The sequence below is a fragment of the Indicator indicator genome, chromosome 12 (genome assembly GCF_027791375.1).
Source record: "Indicator indicator isolate 239-I01 chromosome 12, UM_Iind_1.1, whole genome shotgun sequence".
NCBI lineage: Eukaryota > Metazoa > Chordata > Aves > Piciformes > Indicatoridae > Indicator > Indicator indicator.
Window position 1 is genome coordinate 9177623 of NC_072021.1, and position 20925 is coordinate 9198547.

Genomic DNA, 20925 nt, shown 5'->3' on the forward strand with positions numbered 1-20925 from the left:
CTCACAGCCACATCCAGCCTGGCCTTAAAAGCCTCCAGGGATGAGGCTTCTACCACCTCCCTGGGCAACCTGTGCCAGTGTCTCACCACCCTCATGGTGTAAAACTTCTTCCTAACATCCAATCTGAATCTACCCACTCCTAGTTTTGCTCCATTCCCCCTAGTCCTATCACTACCTGACATCCTAAAAAGTCCCTCTCCAGCTTTCTTGTAGCCCCCTTCAGATACTGGAAGGCCACAAGAAGGTCTCCTTGGAGTCTTCTCTTCTCCAGACTGAACAGCCCCAACTCTTTCAGTCTGTCCTCATAGGAGAGGAGCTCCAGCCCTCTGATCATCCTGGTGGCCCTTCTCTGGAAAGCACTTACTCAGCAAGATGTTGTGCAGCTTTATGCTGTTGACATGTTTGACAGCTACATATTTCAGGGCTCTTTTGTGGATGTGTGATAACCTCTGGAAGAGCTGGCTAACCAAGATGTGGAGAGGAGTCATTCAAATGTGCAATCTGGTATCTGTCTGGGCTTCTTTTGGTAGGAAGTCAGTTTCCTCACACCTTTGGGAGCAATCCCTTCCCTGCAGAGTCCTCAGAAGGGGATGTCACCTCTGAATTTCTTCCCAAGGCAGAGCACCTCCATTTCATTCCTGAATGGAGAGGTGATTTTATGATGCTTTTTCTGGTATTGTATTGTACCAAGTGAGACAAAAAAGGCTTCCCTGGAAGCCAACATGAGATCATTAACACAGTCAGTTAGATAATTTATTAGGGTATTTCTGTCACCTTTAACAGTGTTCTGCTGCTCCAGACTTGGACTGTCTGATCAGAGGCTATGAATCATCAGTGTTTCAAATGGGTCTGATCTTTTCTGATGGTATTGCACCTTGCAAACTTCTTTGCCTTTAATCTGCCTTCCACCTTCATCAGTTTCAGTAGCATCTGCAGCTGTCACCCACTGGGTTCTGCAACCACTTTTTGGGCAATGTTTCATTGAAAAATGCTGGACAAAAAATGTTCTGCTAAATATTGTAACAAGGAAAAAGTAGACTCCATGCAAAGATAGATATGGAGACATAAAGCTGTTTGGGTTTTTTTTGCTTAATCACTACAATTATAATTAATTTGTAAGTGCCCAGAATGGTCAACATTAGGAGCTAAATTTGTATGGAAAGATTTGGAATTAACAGCTCTGGATTTACTTTTCCAAGTTTCTCTCCATGTTTTCTAGCAACTAGAATGCATGTGGGCTAAAGAAAGAAAAAAAAAGCCTCACACACAGTACAGCACTCAGTAAATTTTATTATAGCAGCATTGAGTCGTTTCCATCTAGGGAAGTGGAGATGTTTAATCTAAGAACTGAAATTAATTTATTTTCTATCATCTAAAACCACTTCGGAGTTCCGAGATGATTATCACATTCCCAGAGCGCACATAAATGTCACTTCCTGAGAGTCAAAGTTGGAGCTGTAAACCACAAAACCCCAATCTTGCTGCCACAGCTTTTATGACAGCCACACAGCTTCACGTTCCAGCCCTTGCTGCTGCTTCTCAAACATCTGCTGTGTGTTCAAGATACAGAAGAAGATGAGGTGTCTACCTTTGGGGGGTGTATGTTTGGACAGATAATAAATCACACAGGGAATAGGAAGGATGAGTACTTCAGTCTTGCAATGAGGGAAGAAACTGCCCTGCTACCTCTGAGCTGCTCTGTTGTAACCTACCAGTACAAACACTGTTTGGGAATAAAGGTCAACAGGGGGACTGATTCCAGAACTGCCTTTGAGAAATAGTTATCCATAAAGAGGGAGCATGTCAGTTTGCTTCTGCAAGCTGTCTCTCAGTGTCTGTGCATATCTATGGGCATATGAAAGGAGAGTGAGACTCCTTTACTGGCTCGGGACATCCAGAGAGAATAGTAACTGAGACCAGGAGGCAAAACCTGAACTTGAAAGGCCATTAGTGTTCTGCATCTTACAGAATCATAGAATCGACCAGGAAGAGACATCCAAGATCATCAAGTCCAACCTACCACCCAGCCCTATCCAATCAACGAGACCATGGCACTAATGCCTCATCCAGGCTTTTCTTAAACACCTCCAGGGATGTTGACCCCACCACCTCCCTGGGCAGCCCATTCCAATGGCCAATCTCTCTTTCTGGGAAGAACTTCTTTCTAAGATCAAGCCTAACCTTCCCCCTGTGCAGCTTGAGACTGTGTCCTCTCGTTCTGTTGCTGGTTGCCTGGGAGAAGAGACCAACCCCCACCTAGCTACAACCTCCCTTCAGGTAGTTGTAGACAGCAGTAAGGTCTCCCCTGAGCCTCCTCTTCTCCAGGCAAATGTTCTTCAGCTGAAAGCCAACACATAAATATTTTTTAATTCCTGTACCAAATGTCAAGGCTCAGATATAATGACAGGAGCTTTTAAATAAGATTTTGAGCTTGAGGCACGGAAGTGTCACAAGGGCTTTAAAAATGCTGCTCCTTGGTGTGAGACAGGTAACAGTTAAATGTGTTGGGTTTTTTTTTTAATGTAATGATTAAGACTGTCACTCAGCTTTATGTAAGCCTACTGCTACACAGTAGTGGGCTGCTAGCACAGAAGCAGGTATAATCACTGCTACAATGCTGGGAAAGAGAAGCTGAAGTGTGTGGGAAGAAGTGCTATGGAAAGTATATCACACAGACAAATCAAAGAAGGCAGAGCAGTGAGGCAGAGCCAGGCTGCTGCTGCCACTGCCCTAGAATCCTGAAACATGCTGGTGGAATCCCATCCCAGCTTCTGCAGCACAGGAAGGAGGACCTGATGCTCAAAAGGGCACTTCTTCACAGTTAAGAGCTGCCTTTAATAACAGCTAGTTTGCCAAGCCCAGATGAAAGTAAACTGTAAGTAATTTGCATAAGGTTGGAGTTAGAGAAAACTTTCACCTACCCAGATGGAGGGTTTTTTCAGATCACTTGCCAGCTCCAGAAAACAAATATTATTTAGAAAGGTTTCGTAATCTCTCACTATTGTGGGCTTCAGATCTCAGGATCACAGTGCCACACAACCCATACATCTCCTCAGAGTGCTGCTTAAGACCTCATTCCCCCCAAATCAGGAGAAAAGGATGGGAGGAAATGACTGTTCCACCCACTTCAGGTGTCACATGCTACCATTGCACATAAGCCATGCAGAGGACCCCAGCAGTTTCATTGCTTAGTAGCAGGGAGGGGCTGATTTGCAGTGCAGCAAAGAGCTCCTGTGTGCTATCTGCTATTTGCAACCCCTGGGAGCACACCAAGATGCATCCAGATGAATGCTTCGACACAGCCATCTGGGAGATTTGCAACATTTTTACTGTGAGAGGAAGGAGGTCCTCCTGCCCATGTCAGTGCCTATGCTCATGTCATAGAATCATTAAATCAGCCAGGTTGGAAGAGACCTCCAAGATCATCCAGTCTAACCTATCACCCAGCCCTAAGCAATCAAGCAGACCATGGCACTAAGTGCCTCATCCAGGCTTTTCTTGAACATCTCCATGGACGGTGACTCCACCACCTCCCTGGGCAGCACATTCCAATGGCAAATTTCTCTCTCTGTGAAGAACTTCCTCCTAACATCCAGCCTAAACCTCCCCTGGCACAACTTGAGACTGTGTCCCCTTGTTCTGTTGCTGGTTGCCTGGGAGAAGAGACCAACCCCCACCTGGCTACAACCTCCCCTCAGGTAGTTATAGACAGCAATGAGGTCACCCCTGAGCCTCCTCTTCTCCAGGCTAAACACCCCCAGCTCCCTCAGCCTCTCCTCACAGGGCTTGTCCTTTCTCCACTGTCCCAGCCCTGCTGCATAGCTGTTACCTGCTTCACCTCTAAGGACGTTGTTATAGCACTGAACCATTTTTGAGGTGGCACAGCAGCAGTGTGATGGTTCTCACTTTCCACCTTTCTAAAGTTCTCCCTCGTTTTTTTCTTTATAACTTAGAGCCAAAGCGTGGCTGATCTCTCAGTGAGACCCTGTGAGGAGGGAAGCTGCTGTCAGGGAAGCAGTCCAGGTCTTCTCCATTCCTGGCATGAGCTATGGTCAGGATGGACATGGTCTCATCTGGCTGTTCCAACACCCCATGCAGAGGGAGCCTCCTTACCCTCTGCTGCAGGAAGAGCTATTGCTCAGCTCCTTCTGCTCCTGCTTGTAACCCCCATCAGGCAGCTTTCCACTGGGGCTGAGGAGATGTGCCAGCAGTGCTGGAGCTAGAGATGTGACAGAGGAACACTTTAAATCTGGAACCCAAGCTGACTTTCAAAGGCTTTTGTTCCTGTGTATGGTGTGTTCAGTAGACTTCAAACCACCAGAGGAACTTCTCTGGCTTTTTTCATGCTTGCTTCTCATGGCAGCTTGTTGGAGGCCAGATAATACCATAAAGTCAAGGAAGATCATTTGTATTTCTTAAAATACCATGGTATAAAATGTAAACACTACTAACATTTCCCTTGTTAAACTACAGGTTTTGTTCTGCATGTCTAAGTATTTGGAGATCTGGTGCTGACCAATGTCATGAAGTTCTTACTGTGGAAACTGCTGTGCTGGGGAGTGTCTGAAGGCTGCAGAGGATGTCTGCCAGGAACTATAGCAGGTCCTTAAACTCAGCAGCTGCTTTCTGAAGGCAGATCACTTTGGGAAGATCAAGTGGAAGAAAGGAGGGAACAGAAAGAAAGCAGAAAAACTTCTGAGAGTAAAATGAAGAGATTCAAGGACAGGGTGATAGTAGGAGAGGAAAGTAGGGAGGTTGGGAAAGAGGCTCATAGCACACAAAGGAGAACGCAGAGAAGGCAAATCATGATCTGCTTGTGTACCTCCTCAGAGGCAGAGGGGCTTCCAAGGGAAGAACAAGCTCTGCCTGTGTGGTACAGTGCTGGGGAGGATGCCATGCTCTCGGTGCTCAACATGCTCTGTCTCCCCAGGAAAGCAACCTCCAGAGGTTCAGCAGCTCTGAACAAAGCTGCTTCATCTGCTTACAATTAGTCAGACTGCGAAATCTGCTTGTGTGGGGATTTGTATTTCTTTGTAATACTTTTACCTCCTTTTAAGACTGAATTTCCAGGAAGGGAGGACACTAGGCTAGCAGTAAAGGGTCATGAATCTTGGTTATAGCCTGCTCAAAGAAAAGACAGAATGTGGTCATGGAGTGGCCTAGGCCCACCTGCACAGGTAGAAATTGCACATACTGCTGTCTGTCAAGAGCTGATTTTTGTTCCTGGGTCTGAGGCTTGCAATTTTTATCTCTGTTTGCTGCACACTCTCCAAAACAAACAAACAAACCCCTGAAATTAGTATCTGTGCTCTTGGATGTGAAAAATTCTTTCTGGCTGATGGTGAGAGCTGCAAGCAATGGTGACTCCAGAAAGGTGCCAAGTGCACCATGCACAGGACGGGTCTGCAAGCAAGCATCCTTCATTAGATGTCAGGCAACACCAGCAGCACCCTGGCCTTCCAAATCAAGCCTTAGCCTTCTTCATTAGCCTCAGCTCCAGCTTGTTTGGAAAATATAAAGATCTTGAGGTGCTTCTGAGGGCACTTTAATCTGTAGACCCTGTAGCAAGAGTTCACAAGAAGTCATGGGAGGAGATGCTGGAAAGCAAAGAATGAGTCTGAGGATACAGAGAACTAATAGAATAGGAAAATCCTGTAAAACATGAGGAAAGTACTTAATGGAAAGCACAGAGTTGCCTCCCACTCTCAGTGAGTGTGTCTCATGTTGTATTGTCTTTAATGATTACTCAAGAGCTACGACATGCAGTAATCTACTTCTCCCACTTTGTTTAGGATTCACATGACAAAGTCTTATCAAAAGAGAACTACCAGAACTGCAAAGCAAACATATAATGAAAGCTGAGTGTTTCTAATTAAATCCAGGAGGGTGAACACATTACAATGAAAGTCATTTCCAATGGTGTCCCTAGAAATGACAAAACAAAGTGGCTGTCAGAGGCACACCCCACAGAGCACCACCATGCGTATTCATGAGATGGTTTCCCTGAGAGGCATCTCCAGAAGCTGCTGACAAACCCTGTGTAGTGTGGTCTCTTGGAGCACTAGCCCTGAGCCACCACTATGGTGTGGTGGCAACTGGCACAGGATCACACAGAAACATTCAGGTTGGAAAAGACCCTCAAGATCACCAAGTCCAACTGAGAACCCTACTCTACAAAGTTCACCCCTAAACCAGATCCCTAAGCACCACATCCAAAAGACCTTTAAACACATCCAGGACTCAACCACCTCCCTGGGCAGCACATTCCAATCCCTGATCACTCTTACTGTGAAAAAATTCTTCCTAATGTCCAGTCTAAACCTACCCAGTCACAGCTTGAAGTCATTCCTTCTTGTTCTATCACTAATTACCCGTGAGAAGAGACCAGCAGCAGCCTCTCCACAAAGTCCTTTTAGGTAGTTGTAGAGATCAATGAGGTCTCCCCTCAGCCTCCTCTTTTCCAGACTAACCACAAATATACACTATTCACAACATTCCCTGTTGTTCAACCAGGGCCAGAGAGAAGCCCAGCAAGCTGCCAACTGCCCAACTCCCCAACTTTGTTTTGAGTAGTGGTTCTTAAACATTTCTCTCTCTCCAATGGAAGTGTTTAGAATAATCATTATTTTCCTTTCTTACACCCAATAGTGATTTATTTACATTCCTTCGCTTTCTCTGCTCGAACTCTGTGAAGAAAAGTTTAAAAAGACAGTCTTAAAACCATCACACAGGGTCAACTGTTGCAGGCTGCCATCTTCACACCACCGTTTTGCAGCAACAGTGACTGGCCAGTCCTCTATGCACATAAGCTGGTGATGGACCCCAACCCAAAATCTGACTCACTGTATGATTTCTTTTTGGAGGTACAAACCTGCTCTGAGTGAAAATGCAGTGATCTGTGACTCACAACTCCACCTAAGGTTACAGAAATCTTTAAGGTGGTGACAGTTCCTAGCAAAGTAATAGGCACCACCCTGGATATTTAGAGCCAGCTGGAATTATCTTAATGACACCTTTCAGTCATTTAGAACCTGTCAGCATTACCTACATGAACCCTCTTGATAGGAATTCTTATCTTCTCCATACAACAAGAGCAGCTCACACAGAACAACACAGGTGTCCATCAACCCACAAATTCCAATTAGAGACTCCATGGGCTTGGACTTTGCCTCAAGACTAAGCTGTTGAATATTTTGTTAGCAAACTGCAGTCATAATCCTACAGTTTCATTCAAAATTGTTTCCCTTCAATATATTTATTTCCCAACTTGTTATTGCCTTCAAAATAAAAAGTGCAGTTTTCTCTCCTCTTCCAACGTATGTTATTCTAATTCAAAACTCTTTACCTTTTCTTTTGTCCTTCTGTGCCTTGAGAGATTGCTGAAAACAAAATAATTTTATTTTATTTTATTTATTTTATTTTACTTTGTTTTATTTTAGTTTACTTTTATTTTATTTTAAAAATTTATTTTATTTATTTCTATTCTATTTTATTTCTTTTATTTTACTTCATTTTATTTTATTTTACTCTTATTTTATTTTACAATTTTTTATTTTTATTTATTTTATTTATTTGATTTTACTTTATTTTATTTTTATGTTATTTATTTTATTTTTGTTTATTTTAATTTTATTTTATTTATTTTATTTTATTTATTTTACTTTATTTTATTTTTTAAATATTTCATTTTATTTGTTTTTATTTTATTTTTGTTTTATTTTTTAAAATTTTATTTCACTTCATTTCATTTCATTTCATTCTATTTAATTTTATTTTATTTTACTTTATTTATTTGCCATATTGTAATTGGCAGAGAATGGCATCAATTTACTAGAACCACAGACTTTGTTTTTCATTTTGGGCTAGACAGCATTAGCAAGAACATATTTTCAACCAGTAGTGTTGTTGCAGACCCGCTGGAAACGCGACAAAAATGGGAAGCTTAGATTGAATCCTGTGAGACTGTTTTCTGAAGGCCTTCCTTACTGAACCTGTCCACATTTCCTACAGGGAACTCACCCTCAGACCAATGCAGAACTGCTGAATTGCATTTCTAAACACTTCTAAAGCACATGGACATCTTGGCCATATTTAGCCAGGAGCTTACGTTTCAACCAACTCAGTTTTACTTTAAAATACCATTTTTTTTAATTATTATTATTAGTCAATTAGTAAGATAGATCAGAAACAACTTGGGTGAAAGGAAGACTGTAAAAGAACATTTTTACACAGGTTAGCTAAAATATTTTCCTTTTGGCATATGTTCCTTTGCAAGGAAAGTAAAAGTGCAGTGGCTTTTCCAGAAAGGGAAATTACTTTGCTCATCCCATGGTTTGTGCAATGTTTTCACACTAACCACAGGAAGAAGGAACTCTTGGAAGATGAACCATAACAAGTTTGAAATGTGTTTCACATGACTAGAAAATGCGTTTGAAGACTTAGGAGAAATTTAATTATGGCTGTTAATGCAATTCCATCTTGTTGTTCAGTACATGCAGTTCTTCAAACCTTAATCAAACACAGGTATGGGATTTATTTTAAAACCAGATGTTATTTATTAACAACTAAATTGAGATTTTGCTTGAAGTTACAGTGGGTTTGCTACCTTAAAACCTACCATGAAAAGAACTATAGCTCTTTGATGCACTTCATTCTGTTTTACCAAGATGTGTTTTCGCATGGCTTGGTCTGTGTAAATGGCAATGAGGATGACCCTAAAAGCAGAACTAAGCTGCCTTGTCCCCGCTAGAGGCAGCCACTGCCTCACTGTTAGACACTACTTTGTTGACCAACAGCTTCCACTTAGCTGAGACTCTGTTCAATTTACCAAAGTAAATACATTCCTGTAAACATCCCAACAATATTATAACCTCTCTCTGTGTTTGCCCCTGGGGTCCCTTTTGGTGTCCTAAAGCAGGCAAGTCCTAGTGCTTGCTTTATCAGGAGACTTATCATGTCAAACCCGCTCTGCACCACCAATGTCCTGATCTCTACCACACTTTTGGAGGACTCCTTAGCTTAGGGATCAAGTTCTGTATGCTGCATATTGCCCAGGGTTGTAGTCTGGGTGTTATCCAGAAGTCCAGGAGAAAGTTACTGCGTATCCCAAGAGAACACAACTGAATGAGGTGAAACTTTCCTCTGATTTCTTCCCAAGCACCATGAATTTTATTCAGCAATGGATGTCATTTACATCAAGAGGCTACACTGGTGTGGCTGAGACTGCAGGTTTGGAAGAGAGCTGTACAGATGTGGAAAAGGTGTAAATTAAAGGAGGTCACATCAGGATTATTCTGATTTACCTCTTCTGGTGCTTGCAGAGTTGGCTTGCACCACAGCTTCTGCTGTGAGCACCCCAGGCCCATAAGTTACACTAATTAGGCTCCTAATGCAATATTTATGTTAACAACTGTGGGTAGAAACACAAATGCAGTTTGAGTGCATCACTGCACAACTGCTCATCAGAGATGGGCATACCACCTTGCAGCCCAGAACCCCTGCAAAGCAAGAAGCAGTGTGTAGAATGTCTCAGTGCGATGGCACCAGCAGCCATCTGCTTCCTCAGCGGGCTCTCTGGACAGCAAGCAAGTGCTTCTCTTCAAGGCAATAATTCCGTGGCCCCAAATCAAGAAGGGGAGGGACAGCACCCACCACAGGGGCCATCAGGAGGAGGGGCTGGTTTCCATACAGGGCAGAAGCAAGGAGCCCTGATTGAGGGGGTAAAGGGAAGGAAGGAGACATCAGTCTTTTTTGGTGGCATTTCCCTCGTGTGGGCACAACTCACTGACTGTGCCAGCCCCTGAGCAGGAGCTGCCTGCATCTTGGAGCAGCTGGCAGCTGCCTTTGTGTGGGAGGGTGTCACATCATGCAGGCCAGTGTCCCTGGGCAAAACAACCTGTCAATCACCAAGGGAGAGTCACAGGAGATGTTCCTACTATGTAGGAGTAGATGCCAGAGAACAGCTGAGCAGGGGGCTGGGGGTTATTTTTAGTTTTGTAAAATAAATTTTCCTTCCACATGATTCTCTCATTCTTCCTTTCACAGCACATGTAAACAGAAGGACACACAGGTCCCAGCAGACAAGCCCCAGAACAGAGCTGCTGCAAGTCTCGGAGCTCACTGGAGCTGTCTCACAGGCACGGCTGCGCTTCCTAGGGACAGCACCTTCCTGTTCCTTACACCCCTCCAGAAACACTCCAGGCTAAGCATAAGCTATGGAACCTGCTGGGCAACCAGCAGGCATTTGCCAGCCTGTGCTGCTGGCCTCTAGTTACAGGCCCACAGCAGCAGCCATGCCCGCTTAGCAGTGCCCTGTCCACCCCAACACGCAGTCCTGCTGCCTGCTGCAACACCGCTGCCTGCTGCAACACTGCTGCCTGGCCACAGAGGAAACCTTCTGGATGCAAAAACCCTTCTCATCTGGAATCATGCTTCAGTCCTGGAAAGTTTATTGGCTAATCTACAAGAACTCTCAAATACTGTTTATGAGCCTGTAAATGCTCCCTGCCATAAAATGGCCCCAGGAGCCAAGAATAAGATCTGTGAGATTTACCACAAGCCTCTTAACTGAAGGAGCACTGTAGGAAAAGGTTGTGAGCACAGGGAAGCTGAGCTCCCTCCTACAAATATCATCAGATGCCTCCAGTCTAAGCCTGCTGTGGTTGCACTTGTGCCAGAGGAGCTGGCACTCTCCTGCCTGCAGAGAATGACATGTTCCTGGAGGCATTTACTGCCCCTGAACCAAAATCTCTCACTCTCTCATGGTCTTATGTACTTGTCTTTCATTGCAAGAACCAGGCAGCTGTAATAAAATTAGGACAGCTGCTACTGACAATTAGCTCCAGATTAGGTCTTCAGGGTGGCCACTGGGAAATTAATGCTGTTTAAGACAGCACTGTAAAGACCCCCTGCAACCTCCACCAGCTCTCACCCTGATGGCAGGCACCAGGCTGTCCAGGGAGGAGCTCTGCTTGCAGGACTGGATCCCCAGCAGCACAGCACTGCCCAGGGGCCAGCACTCTGTGCTGATGAACTGCAACTCCATGGGTTTCTGCCTCTGCTGTTTTTCCCACGAGTGTTTGTTCTGGGGTAGTTTGAAACACTGCTAGGACAGATAAAATACCTGCCCAGCATGGTACAAACCCCACCTACATCCCAACTTATTTTTCATCTCACCTGAGTGTAGGTACTACATTAGCAGAAAGAACAAAGAGTGAGACTTGATAGCTGCTTATCACACCAAAGCCAAGCATCCAGCCTCACACCCATCAGGCATTGACTGAGTCAAATGCTTCCAGTGGCTCTGTATGATACTCACCAGCATCCTGGGTGAGGATCTGTCCTCTCGTCTTTGAGGTTTATGGAAGCTGCTTCTCACTCCAGCCATAGCCATGTTGAGGCTGTTTGAGGACTAAAAAATCCTCCTGAGCCATGCACTGTTCCCCGGACCCTTCAGACACGGCTTCAGGAGGAACCTGTCTGCATTGTGTGACAGATGCCTCTGGGAGGAGCATCACTGCAGAGGGGTACAAACAAAATAGGATGAGAAAGAGGTGGCACCATCTTCTGGCAGGTTCCCCCACATGGGGTACAGCCTGCAGGACAGGGGCTGTGGGGGCTGCTGCCACTCCCTCCTTTATTCCTCTAGCAGAGCTCCCTTCTTGGGTAGAGGGTGTATAGGTGTACATATAACTGTAATGATTAATGTGAGGTGTTCCAATAGAGAAAAATATCTCATTTTTATCTAGATATTGAAGAATGCTATGAATTTGTACGTAAAACAGATTTGGAAATGTCCCTCCTTTATCTCCTCTATTATATAAAGGCTTTTAGAATATATATTTTAATATATATATATATATACATAAATTAAAAATAGTGGATTTTCCTTTGTGTGTTTTGTTGTGGGGTTTTTTGGTTTTGTTTGTTTGTTTGTTTTTAATTTAAATGCAAAAAACTCTGAACCAAGTAGCAGCAGAGCGTCTCCCCACACTCAGGGGAGTGGTCCGTGCTGCCACCCGGTGTTTAATTGGTGGCACTGCAGGTCTGCGCAAGCGAGTGCCTCCCCGTTAGTGCTTAGTGCTGCCGCCTGCTGTAGAAATGTCGATACTGCAAGTCTGCAGAGGAGATCCGAACCGAACTGACCCGGAGCGAGCCGAGTCGTGCGGGACTGAACGGGCCGAGCCGAGCCGAGCCGGAAAAAGCCTACCGCATGGAGCCCCTGCCGGACGCAGTCCAGCCGGGTCTCCGCGTCCCGCCGCCGCTCCCGCAGGAGCCCTCCGCTCTCCAGCCCGGCGGGCGCAGGCTGCAGAGGCCCGCGGGATGGCTCTGCCTTGGGAGTAGAGGGCTCCCGGAGAGCCCGAGACTCGGCGTCTGGCAGGCTGCTGAGCAGCGCCAGGTGCCTGCTAGCCGCCGTTCTTTCGGGGGCGGGGTTGGGGGGGGAGAGGGAAGGAAAACCTCATACATTGACTGAGAGAGCTTCGTTCTTTTTCTTACACAAGGATTCAGCAAATCAGTTGATCAGATGCGACGGATCTGAGACACGTTTTAGAACGGCTTATGTAAATAATGGAGTTTGAAGTTGCTTCATATATAGCTTCCTTTTGGTTTAAATAATTAAAAAATAACTCGGAATATAGCTGTCCTGTGTTACAGTCTAAGCAGCTGTTCTATGCAGTCCAGAGACTGTAGATAAGTGTAACAAGAGAACTAAGCCTAAATAGTCTAATATCTAATTGTAAGGAGGTTTCTAAACTGCCCATAAATGCCATTTCCAGCAAGGATTTAAAACCTTGACCCTCTCCTCTAAATATCTACCCCAGATGGCGAAACTCTTTCAAAAGCCCCCACTTTTCCTTTTCCCCTCCCGATCCGGGGCCGATTGCTCCAAACGGGCACTTTCCCCTTGCAGGCATGGGTACAGCCCCGCGCGTTGCTATGGACGCCGTGCATATGGTCCTGTGCAGCGCGCTGTCGCGCTCACTGCTGCCGCCGTGTGGACATGAGGAGGAACTGCTCTACCTTTGTTGGCTGCAGGGCAGCAGATATTCACAGACTGGTGTCTTCATGTTCCACGTCTCCTGGCCAACCAGGCAACACAGGGGAAGAGACAATGGGTGGAAACTGAGGCATAGCAAGTTCCGTGTAAACACGAGGAAAAAATTTTTTCACGGTGACAGAACACTGGAACAGGGTGCCCAGGGGGCTGTGGAGTCTCCCTCTCTGGAGATATCAAAACCTGCCTGGATGTTTTCCTGTGTGACATGATGTCAGTGATCCCGCTCTGGCAGGGGGGGTGGGCTGGATGAACTTTTGAGGTCCCTTCCAGCCCCTAACATTCTGTGATTCTGTGATCAGTGTGTCTTTGGCCCTTTGGCTGTGGAAACAACCAGAGCTGCTTTTCAGAGAGGGATGGCTGGTTTTGAGCTGGTGACATATTGAAGCCCAAAGGCTCTGCGTCATGTGCGGAAAGAAGAACATGAGCCTTCATTATTCCAGAGTGGTTGCAAAATACATTTGGAAAGATGAGCAGAGTGTTACTTAAGCCAAGGGAGCCAAGGCTGCTTGTTCTGTTCTGTTCCTCCATTGCTGGAGTGTTTCTGAGAGTAAAAGGCAGGGTGTGAGTGCTAGTAGAAAACTGTGCTGGTACAGTGGTGCGTACACTCCAAGTAGCTGTGGGCAGTGGGCTGACAGCAGCATCAGCAGTGTTTCCACAGATGAGGACAAAAAATTCAAACACAGCAGAAGAGAAGACACAGCTGAGGGTTTCTAAGGGTATTTAGAGCCCTTTGTGAGAGGAAATCATAGAATTAACCAGGTTGGAAAAGACCTTCAAGATCATCAAGTCCAACCTATCACCCAACACCATCTAATCAACTAAACCGCATCACTAAGTGCCTCATCCTGTCTTATTTTAAACACTTCCAGGGATGGTGACTCCACCACCTCCCTGGGCAGCCCATTCCAATGGCCAATCACTCTTTCTGTGAAGAACTTGCTCCTAACATCCAGCCTAAACCTCCTCTGGTGCAACTTGAGACTGTGTCCTCTTGTTCTTTTGCTGGTTGCCTGGGAGAAGAGACCAAGCCCAAATGCAGCTACGTCCATCTCCTCCTACTGGCATGGCTTTTAAGGCACGGTTCCGCCGTACCACGCAGCAGCCTGCGGCGAATGCTCCCTCTCCACGCGGCGCGCAGGAGCGGTTGGGAAAGGCTGGGCTGGGCGGGGCACGGCTGGGTGGGAGGGGCCAAGCGCAGGGACCACTGGGAAATGCAGTCGCCGGCCGGTGACCGGGGGTGTGGTCTACACTTCCCTCGGAGAATCGTGCGGGACCAACCCCCACAGCCCCGCCTCCTGCCCATGAAGTCGCTCTGGGCACGCTGGCACCGCTGTAAGCGATGTTTGGCTTTGCGGCCCCCGAGGGCAGAAATTGCGGGGCGGGTAGTCGCCGGGTGGAGGTGAGCGGGTTTGCTCCGCCCGTTGCCGGGTCTGTCTCTGGGCAGGGAGGGCCCTTCTTGTTTACGCTGCTGCGGCGCAGACACGGGGAGGCGGGGAGAGAGGGACTCCCCTGTTTCTTTACCTCTCTCCCCTTCTTTTCTCCCTCATCTCCCCACCAAAGTTGCTCGAGGGTGTTAGAGCGGGGGAGGCTGGTTTGCCTCCCCGGCGTTGGAGGGATGCAGAGTGGCGAGGGTGCGGGAGCCCCGGGACCTGCTGCCGTTCTGCAGCATCCTAGCACGGCGCTGACACATAGGGCTCTGGGCGGCAGGGCGCGGGCAGAAGCCCTGAGCCGTTTGGAGTAGGGGGCGGCCGGTGGCCGGGACTGGCTGCTGGGAGGCTGCGCTGGAGGCGACTTGTGCCGGCGGAGCGGGGGAGAAGTGTGGTACTGTAGAGATTGCTTTAAACATGGATGAAAAAATGTGTTAACTCCAACTCTCAGAAGCCCTACTAATACTCCCGTCCTTACCTCGATCTCTCATTTTTCAGGTTTGTCTCTTGACAACTTTTGTCAAAGACCACAGAGAATACGATCAGAATTTGTTGGAGTTGATGTAAATCCTTCAAGCACTGATAACTTTGAAGTGATTTATCACTGTCTGACGGTGCAGTAGTCAGATCAACTCTGCCTCTCAACCTCTCTGGAGTATCTGAACCAATTGTGCTGAGCAACACAGTCAAAAATAGGGTTGTGAATGTAAGTCTGGGTACTAGCAGCTTGGCACTCCGTGCTCAGATCAGACCTTCTAGATAGTTTAAGTTTCCGATTGTAGCTGCAGCTGCTGGATGTCTCTACATTTTTCCAGAAGGTTCCATATTTTCATAACCAAACAAACAGAACTTTAGGAATCAGAGCCTGAGCTGGCTCTTAAAGGCTGTAGGTCTTCTGGATCAGTCTCTACACAAAGGTATATTGCTTTATGGCTGGCTCAGATTACAGTTAGAAGCTGCAGTAGTTTGAGCTGATGCCAGGGAATTTGTAATACCATTTGTTGCAAAGGTCAGATCTGTTTAGTGCTGAGGGAGAATTCTGCACTTAATTTCCATTAGTGAAATTCCTCACCGGCGACTGCACCTCAAAAGAAATTGTTATTTATATAACTAAAAGAAAAATTTGGCCTCTTGTTCCTTGTGAAGTTTTTCTCTGAAGGAGCTTTTTCTAAGACCATTTGCACCTGGGAAGGCTCAGGCTTGTTTGAAACTTTCATTGTTGAACATATTTAAGTTCTCTTGTTAAGTCATGGTCTGAATCTTGGACTTGGCCCAGGAATAGCTGTCACTGCAGTGGGTAGATCAGACTTGTCTTAAAACTCAGATTACACCCCTGCCCAAGTGCTCTCCTTTCTAGATGCAGTTCATCCAGGGCTCATGATGACTGGAGCCAGGGAATGCACAGGAAGAGAATTACTCCTGCCTGCTCTCAATGCTGGTATCACATTGGGAAGTGGACCTGGGAAGTGGACAATATTTCCCCTTCTCCTCCCTTCCGGATTTTGACTTCAGGCATCTGGTGATGATTCATCTTGTTCTTATTTCAACAGCCCAAGGCTCTAAGCTGGCCCTACAGGTTCTCCAGAGCTTCAGATCTCAGGCCAAGGTATTTTCAGTTTGAAAAACAAGTATATTAAAGAGTCCCAGTTCTGGAATTCAATGTTAGATCTTATACAGGGGAAAAATGTGATCAAGTACTAAAGTCTTAATCTTCTTTTCTAATCAGTAGGCCGCTCACTTTGTTTCCCTATTTGCCACAATTTTGTGTGTTATCTTGGTGGAACCATTTGAGACTATTAGTGTCCTTTGGTGCTACTGAACAGTGAATCATGTCTCAATACACCACATGGGTTTTTGAGTTATCCAGCCTGTACAGACCATGCTGCAGCTCCCTGCTTTCCTTTCAAAAACAGGGAAAAGGCAGGGGGAAGATGCTCATTTAGGTCTTAATGTGGCATAGGGCTGTGAACTAGTTGGGGCATTCACCTGGTCCAAGGAGTCTGGAAATACTTTCACATCATGCAGTTTGGGACTAGAACAACCTATGATATTATTACAGTATCAATTTACACTAAAGTACATTTTTCACTTGAAATGTAATCACAAAAGAAAAATGGCTATGGTCCTTGTGTGGGACAACAAAGAGGCAGTGTGTTGTTTATAGATAGAAAACACTTTTTTGCCTCATTAGCTTCTCTCATAAAGCTTACTGAACCTAAATCAACATCTGTTACAAAGTTATATTAAAAGCCAATCGTTCATGGGCACTGCAAGTAGAACTGCCCAAGCATGTAATCAGATCATTAGGAAGCCCTGGCACCTTTGTACAGGGCAACAGGGCTGTGTGAGGTCCTGACTCTGCAGCAAGAGGAGTGCAGAAGGACCCTTTTCTCTACAAGAAAACCCTTGGGGCTTGTTCTGACCTGCTGTTTATTGTGCCACACCACTGGTCCAGTGACAAAGGCCACACTTTGCTGAGACAACCACGAAAAATTGTTTGGATGAGATTAATATCTCCAGTAATTCCTTTAATAGTACCACTAATGCTGCAATCCTGTGTGGATCCACAGGGCTCAGTCCTTGCACAGGACCCTCTCTGGAGCCAGGCACAAGAGGTCTGACACCAGACATGCTGGACTAAGGTGTACGAATATTTTTGTCCACAATCTTCAGAATCCTTATATACACTTGTAAAAATCCCATAGCAAGAAAGCTGTTAAAACCACACCTAGACATAATCTGACTTGATCATTGTGTTCCCTTGAAAAGTAGCTTGACAAGTTTGTTGCCAAAACTTAGCTCAGGTTTCTGAACTGAAAGGTGCTGTGTCCTGGCAGGCTTTAAGCAGGTCAAGAATTTAGGGCTTGAACATGTTGTATAGGAGGAAGCAGCTGAAACCTGCAGATTCCTGAGGACCTTGTTCCTCCTTCAAGATGCAGGAGGTAGATCAACACCTCAAACAAGAACTCTCAGTAGCCTATTTACAAATGAATAATCGAAATTTAAGGTCACAACACCCAGAAATTAGGGTGCTTGATCTAGGAACTGCCACTTTGGCATGTTAAACCTCCCGTTGACTCATAATCCTTCACAAACAGCCATTCTACCTTTTAACCCTGTCTAACTCATAGCCAGAGTAACACCACCATGACAGAGATGGAAGTGAGACAGGTCACATACACTCAACGTTGCACTGCTTCCTCCCTGCCCACAGCAAGCAGCAGTAGGGGCTGCTGGGCAGGGAAGGCACTGACCTCTCACTGGAGAAACCAGGCTTCATCACAGATCCCCATGCAAGGCCTTTAGCAAACAAGTTGCTGAAGGGTCTCAGTGTGAGTTTCCCACACTGAAATTAGAATAGCACTTCTCTTTCTAGGAGCACCCTGTGGATAAATACGGTAAAATCTGAGCTGCTCAGGCTAGGGGGAGGTTTAGATAAGCACTATAATGGATCAAAACTTAACCTAGAGGGAGAAAAGGGAAAAGTCATGCTGAACTCAACTTCTAAAAAAAAAAAAAAAAAAAAAAAAAAAAAAAAAAACCACCTTTCCCTTGCTGTTTAATGATCTAATACATCAGATTTGCTTTTTCTTCTGGTGGTTTTCTTTGTGTCTCAACAAGGACCAATTGTACCAATTACAGCTAGGGAAGACATGACAAGCTCTCACTTTCAAGTTCTCTTTTGTTAAGCATTAAAAGAGCAATGTCCTATTTGCATCCCAGTTTGAGGACCTGTGGTTCATCATTATCCACAGACACGACCCAAGAAGCCTTTCCATACAACTTGGACAGCCTGCCAAGGGAGTATGAAACGTATCAGGTCACTAGTGTTCAGAGACCAATTTCACAGCACAGAAATAAAAACAGAACAAATGAGCTCTCAGAGTTTTAAGGCTGTCAATGTTATTTTTTTCAAATCCAGATGGGAAAATGATGAATGCAAACACCACAATTTAAAGTTATAAAGCACATTCAAATATACAGTGATTAGAGGAAGTGCAACGGGAGTCTATATTGTCATCTGGTGTTGGAAGCTAAAGAAAAGGAGACACTTGTCTAGTGCTTTTGCTTCTGCTTTCTCCAAAGGGCAGAGATCTCTGGTTCTGACTCTCTCAACTTTTACAGCCATGATTTACAGCTGCATTTGAAGGCAGCACTTCACAGCAACTTAACTTTACTCACATCAGGAGATATAACCAAGATAGGAAGCCAGAAAAAGGATGAGAATCCAAATAGACTGATCCCACGCCTGTCAATAATAACTGAAGGACCTGTGGCACTTTGGGTTATTTCCAAGCATTCAGCAAGACAGAAGCAGAGCCAGGACTTCTGCAAAGCACTTGCCATGCACGTCTTCTGAGCAAGTTGTAACAAAGTTTTAGCTTTCTAAACTGTCCACTTCCATTTGTCTTTAGTAATGAGTTACAAACTGTTTACTGTCTCTGCACTTTTTGAAGGAAAGTCTCCTTAGAGAGGTGATTTACTGGCAGCTACTACACAGCAGTATCCAAAATGAGATATTTTCTAAGAGTTACCTGCACAGTACATGCAGAGATACCTGCATGGTATCTTAGATATTCCTGCACTGCAGCTTCACTCAAATTGAGATATCTGATAAAAATGCTATTTGACATCTGTGGTCTCATTCCTTTCACCTTAAATTCATTGAAATAAGTTACTTCTCTATGTCCTCCTCTACTCCTTCCATTCTTTGGATAGGTCTAAGCTTGTGTTCTTCAAGGTCATAGGCTTGGGGGAGTTTTTGTACAGGGAAGAGTGAGATTTATCAGAAGCAGCCTGCATACAGCACCTACAATACCTATCACAAGGACTGCATGTTATTCCCATATCAGTATCTGCAGACAGACATCCCAGCATGCACATACCATTCCTGAGTCACACATATCTTTTCAGCTCCCTGTATGAAGTAATACAAATTTAAATACTGCTCTCTCTTTGCCTTTTTTCTTTTGAAAGAAGGTATCTGCTTGTTCTGGTATGTCCTTCCTTAGATCTTCCTCAAAGTACAGCAAAATTCCTTGCATACTAACAGAATTTTTCCCTTCTTTCACTCCTTTTTGGCTATGAAAGCCATTCTGCATTACTGTAGTTAGTAGCTTTATCTCTTCTCTGCCTTTTGTTTGTCTTTATACTTCAGAGGGAAACTTTGGCCTTTCCTCACTATACAAACAGTTTCTATGCCATGCTAGCCACACTTTGCTATCTGCACTTAAGTAGCTTAAGTGACTTGAATAGCACCCATCAGTCATGATCTTTACACCTCAGGTTTGAACTCAGAGGTTAGGTACAAATTCCAGCTAAACTTCAACAGCTTTTTAATTGACAACATGTGTGAGATTTATACTCTGTAGGTTTAAATAGGCAAAGAGTTAAGATCTTCTCCCCATCATCCCAGCTGGCTGCAGAGGTTAGCTGTGACATGCACAGGCTATGGTGTGCAGTGCACATCCAGGTTGCAGGAGAAACCACACCAAAGACCAGCACCCATCTGCAATGTTGTTGCAGGTGGTTGTACTCTTCTCCTCACTCATATTCATGCTGTGTCACAAAACCAGCACCTCCTCATGAAATCTTAGCCTTAATTTTATATGTCTAACATCAGGTCAAAGCTCCAAGGTATATTTTTGATACTTTCTGAAGACAGAATCAATAACCAGATTGCTGCCATAAATATATTAAGTAACTTTAATGCTGCTTAGCATAAGTCTTTGTTATATACTTTCATTCATATGCTCCAGTGCATTTTATACAATATGAAGTAGTTTTAAAGGTATATATAGCTCTAGACAAAACTTTCATAAAACAAGTTTCAATGCAAATAGAGAATTAGGGAAAAAAAAAAAATCAGCCAGAGTACAAAATCTTAGGAAGATAAGAATTTCAGTAAACAAGATAAAGGAAAACATCCATTGTGGTAATTCAGGATGACCAAGGGGTTCCAGTAGTCAGAAGGGCTGCCACTCACTGCTATGTCAACCATGAGAATCTGTCCTGGGTCTGCAGGGACAGCAGGGCACTACTGGTGGTGTCTGGCTCTCAGAGATCCTTGTACCTGACAAGGCTGGTAGAGTAACCTTCACAGCAGGCACTTTTGTTGGCTCAAGGGGTAGGCCTGGGAAGGAAGAAAGTCCTGCCTTCCCTTACCCAAGCACCCCTGGTCTCTGTAGAATCCTCAGGTGCACTGACAAGATGTGGTGAGCAAGATGATTTACCAATGACAGGGAGCCAGGTTACTAATTTGGCACTATTCACAAGAGCAGAAATGATTTACTAGCATTATTTTAAAAAAACCAAACATTTCATCATCTGCAAAACAGCACGAGTGCTAGGGAGCACAGCACAATGCTATCATTTTGTTTTCTTACACTGGTTTTCTATACATCCTTTTGCATCTCATTATGGATGATGGAGATATTCAAG